This window comes from Brienomyrus brachyistius, unplaced genomic scaffold (assembly GCF_023856365.1).
Source record: "Brienomyrus brachyistius isolate T26 unplaced genomic scaffold, BBRACH_0.4 scaffold758, whole genome shotgun sequence".
NCBI classification, from domain to species: domain Eukaryota; kingdom Metazoa; phylum Chordata; class Actinopteri; order Osteoglossiformes; family Mormyridae; genus Brienomyrus; species Brienomyrus brachyistius.
In genome coordinates this window covers 44,115-49,534 of record NW_026043033.1, presented here as the reverse complement: position 1 = coordinate 49,534, position 5,420 = coordinate 44,115, and the positions used below count along the sequence as shown (strand labels likewise).

General features: G+C 35.4%; 1 long non-coding RNA gene across 1 annotated transcript; it reads right to left on the bottom strand.

The window, feature by feature from the left end:
- Window positions 1-777: 777 nt before the first annotated feature.
- LOC125729814 (uncharacterized) lies at window positions 778-5,117 on the bottom strand. The gene is made up of 3 exons (XR_007390219.1): window positions 4,935-5,117; window positions 938-1,002; window positions 778-845 (listed from the first exon to the last, which is right to left on the bottom strand). It is a non-coding gene; the product is annotated as an uncharacterized LOC125729814 (long non-coding RNA).
- Window positions 5,118-5,420: the final 303 nt, after the last annotated feature.

Genomic DNA, 5,420 nt, shown 5'->3' with positions numbered 1-5,420 from the left:
GGTGCCTCTCTTGTAACGAGAAACATCCACAACCATGGCTAACATGCCTACCTAAACCAGGAGGCCCAACTAAAACAGCGCGGGTACTCATGTCCACCGAGGTGATGACTATATTTCCAGCCCAGGGGGCCTCCCAGGAAAGTCATGCGCTGCGGGGTGGGGGCTGTGTCCAAGTCCCCCAACAAACGTTTCATGGTTTCCTTTCCAACCCATGTGACCAGAAGGCAGGTAAAAATACATCACTGCTCATGTGACAGGGTACCGAGTCGAGCCCTTTCTGGAAATAACAGCTCATCCTTTTCTCTCTCACCCTTGTTTCCCCATAAAGTTCACAGATCAGCCCCTTCTTGAACGGCACGGACAGGAAAGACCAAAACATGTTCGGGAACAGTGTGAACTTGGTCTCATTCTGGATTTTGGTCAAAATTATACCGTCTTCTTTCGCCTTTCCCAAACGAGGTAATGATTATAAAATGCTCTCCACTCTAAGTTGTCCAGACATCCATAAACATCACATTTTCCCCACTGACTAACGGGAGGCAGGAAACCAATGTCAGAGGGTAACGGCCGACATCTCCCAAGAGCTACTTGACTTGCGGACAGCATACCATTGGCCAAGACAACCAGATCAATTACCGATGCCCAATATTTTGATTTTCAAGATTCCATCTACAGACTTTTAAAAAGGACAATCTACATCACAACACCGACAGAAATGGGAAACTTACATCGTTGTCAAAGCGTCCAAAGTTGATGAGACCTGGGTTACTAAAATCTCCCGGCTTGTTGTGGTAGATACTCATGAAGAAGTTCAAGGTGAAGGTCGAGATCATGGAAGCGAAGAACTGAAAGATACGGGTCACTGAATAGTTACATTTCACCAGAGCCCCGTGGCGGGGCAAGGAGATCAGGTATGCTAATCGGAAACGTCACTCACGATTCTCCAGGTCAACATCTGGTTCCAGAAGGAGGCTCCCTCCTCCAAGCTGAAAAGGACACCACCTGCAAAACCGGAAACCATCAGAAACTGCTGCATAACTGCATTACTCACAGATCAGCTCCACTAAACTGGAAATATTCAGCAAAGGTCATACAGGGGTCTTTATTGCAAGGATAAGACTCCACTGGTGTGACTCCATGCCTTTGTGGCATTTTTTTCCTGGATTATTCATCAACACAGAGCCACCTTGTACTTTCCATCCTGAAACCGAAAAATCAATGGCGGAGGCCGAAGAAGCCCAACGCTGACAGGACACTCTAATAACCTTTTTTTTACTCATCATAGCTTCCCTTCTTCCTTGAGGGTAACATTAGATTCTGGAGGCATGGAACTGATCTGAGATCAGAGCTTCGGGTGTGTATATGGGTGTGTCGAGACTAGATGGTCAGTATGGATAACTAAGGTGCACTAAAATTGGGTGAGCAGGCAAGGCATGTCACCCAGGTTGTGTGACAATTATTTTATATATATGTATATATATATTCCATCCACCATCCCTCCTTTACGGAGAACTGCGTTATTTTTATTGTCCATTACGAAGAAAAAAAAAACTATATATATATATATATATATATATATATATATATATATATATATATATATATATATATATATATATATATATATATATATATATATATATATATATATATATATATATATATATGGGTGTATCGAGACTAGATGGTCATTATGGATAACTAAGGTGCACTAAAATTGGGTGAGCAGGCAAGGCATGTCACCCAGGTTGTGTGACAATTATTTTATATATATGTATATATATATTCCATCCACCATCCCTCTTTTATGGAGAACTGCGTTATTTTTATTGTCTATTGCAAAAAAAAAAAAAAAAAAACAATACATATATACATATATATTTATGGGTGTATCGAGACTAGATGGTCATTATGAATAACTAAGGTGCACTAAAATTGGGTGAGCAGGCAAGGCATGTCACCCCGGTTGTGTGACAATTATTTTATATGTATGTATATATATATTCCATCCACCATCCCTCCTTTACGGAGAACTGCGTTATTTTTATTGTCCATTGCGAAAAAAAAAAACTATATATATACATATATATTTATGGGTGTATCGAGACTAGATGGTCATTATGGATAACTAAGGTGCATTCAAATTGGGTGAGCAGGCAAGGCATGTCACCCAGGTTGTGTGACATTAATTATTTTATATATATGTATATATATATTCCATCCACCATCCCTCCTTTATGGAGAACTGCGTTATTTTTATTGTCTATTGCAAAAAAATAACACAAAAAAACTATATATATATATACACACATATATATTTATGGGTGTATCGAGACTAGTTGGTCATTATGGATAACTAAGTTGCACTAAAATTGGGTGAGCAGGCAAGGCATGTCACCCAGGTTGTGTGACAATTATTTTATATAAATGTATATATATATTCCCTCCACCACCCCTCCTTTACGGAGGACTGCTTTATTATTAATATCCATTGCGAAAAAAAAACACAAGAAAAAGAAAAAATATCTATATATATATACATATATATATATATATATACATATATACATATATATATACACATATATACATACATATATACATATATATATATACATATATACATATATATATATACATATATACATATATATATATATACATATATACATATATACATATACATATATACATATATACATATACATATACATATATACATATATACATATATACATATACATATATACATATATACATATACATATATACATATATACATATATATATATATATATATATATATATATATATATATATATATATGGGTGTGTCGAGACTAGATGGTCAGTATGGATAACTAAGGTGCACTAAAATTGGGTGAGCAGGCAAGGCATGTCACCCAGGTTGTGTGACAATTATTTTATATATATGTATATATATATTCCATCCACCATCCCTCTTTTATGGAGAACTGCGTTATTTTTATTGTCTATTGCAAAAAAAAAAAAAAACTATATATATATATATATATATATATATATATATATACATATATATTTATGGGTGTATCGAGACTAGATGGTCATTATGGATAACTAAGGTGCACTAAAATTGGGTGAGCAGGCAAGGCATGTCACCCCAGTTGTGTGACAATTATTTTATATAAATGTATATATATATTCCCTCCACCACCCCTCCTTTACGGAGGACTGCTTTATTATTAATATCCATTGCGAAAAAAAAAACACAAGAAAAAGAAAAAATATCTATATATATATACATATATATATATATATATATATATGGGTGTGTCGAGACTAGATGGTCAGTATGGATAACTAAGGTGCACTAAAATTGGGTGAGCAGGCAAGGCATGTCACCCAGGTTGTGTGACAATTATTTTATATATATATGTATATATATATTCCATCCACCATCCCTCCTTTACGGAGAACTGCGTTATTTTTATTGTCTATTGCAAAAAAAAAACAGAAAAACTATATATATATATATATATATACATATATATTCATGGGTGTATCGAGACTAGATGGTCATTATGAATAACTAAGGTGCACTAAAACTGGGTGAGCAGGCAAGGCATGTCACCCAGGTTGTGTGACAATTATTTTATATATATGTATATATATATATATATTCCCTCCACCACCCCTCCTCTACGGAGGACTGCTTTATTTTTATTTCCATTGCAAAAATAAAACATTTTAAAACACAAAAAAAAAAAAAAACGAAAATAATAATAATAAAAATTATTTTGAATGTGTATTCAAATAAGTTTGAATGTGTGTGAACTATATATAAATATATATATACACATGCATATACAGAAATATATACACACACACACACATATATATATATATAAAGACACACACAGACACACACTCACATAAACACATACACACACTGTGTACAGTCTTATGCAAAGGTTTGGCACCCCTTGACAAATAACATCTTTTCAATTACAAAAGCAACAATATCAGTTAATACAGTCTCTTTAGGAACTGGGGGGAAAATACACAATATTTTCAGCAAACATTGATGAATAGTTACTTTTTATGCCATAAATTGAACAAAATTACAAAATAAAAACATTATTATGGCACTCTGCAAAAGTTTGGGCACCCTACGTAATCAGTACTTAGTAACACCTCCTCTGCCAGATATCACAGCTTACAAGCGCTTCTTATAGCCAGCTGAAAGGCTTTCAGTTCTTGTACTTGGGATTTTCTCACATTCTTCCTTGCAAAAGGCTTCTAGTTCTGTAATATTCTAATATATCAAGGGCTGTATTGTCAAATAGGAGATCGGCAGCATTCTCCCACCTGAGAAAACTGTACTACAATGCCCTTGATAGTGTGTAGAAACACACTCGTCAGCTCTAGTCCTCCTGTAACAACGCAAAAGGACTGGCAACCCTCAGGTATTTATGCGTGCGATTGTATGATAAATTCACCCTGACAGTCTCACACTTCTCTTGGTACCAACAGGTCTCATGGAATATATAAAAGGCAACTGCAACAATTATACTCGGCACTAAACATCGAGGCACGGAAATGCAGCAGAGCTTGTGTATTTCTCAGGATGCATTCTAGTAAAATGCCCGGAAAATGAGCTAAAGACATATTTCAAGGGGCACTATATAAAACCGATGGAAATTTTACTGATTAAATAAAAGGAAAAGCATTGTTTGAAAAATCACAAATGTTTCTAAGATTCAATGCATCGCTTTTTGACCACATCATAGCGATGAACACATCATTGTTCCTGACAATGTCCTAATACAGAAATAAAACTTTATGTTGGTAAACTCAAAAAGCCTTCAGCTGTCACACTGGCTAACGATCTCAAACGATTATAAAGCAGCATTTTGAAAAGCGCTGTTTTAAAATAACAGCTACAACACTTACCTTGTCTTCTGGCCAAATGCTTTTCACGGCTTGGCACTCCAACGGTGCTGAAACGAAATTTGTATTTCCTCCTACCTCATTTGCCCTTCAGTTCTTGTTTTCTCCCTTTGGATGTTTTTTTCCTTCTTCTTTGGATATTGTTTTTTATTTTTGTTTGTTTTTTTTACTTTGCATGTTTTTCCTTCTTCGGATATTATTTTTTTGGCTTATTTTTTTAGACGATGTTTTTTTCGTCTTCTTTAAAAAATTTTTTTTTTTCATCCTTTTGATGTTGTTTTACGGAACAAGAGCCGTACAGTGCTACTCTATCAGGAGGTAGCGCCAACTGAACGCCTTGAAGCAGTACCCAGCTCTTTTATAGGGAGCGTCAACCCGAAGTCAAGTTCTAGAACGTTGCACTCACTTTTCATTGGTTTCCCAGCTATGCTGTCAGAATAATGTTTGCTGATTGGTCGAAAATTTTAAAACGTACCCGAGTACTGTAAA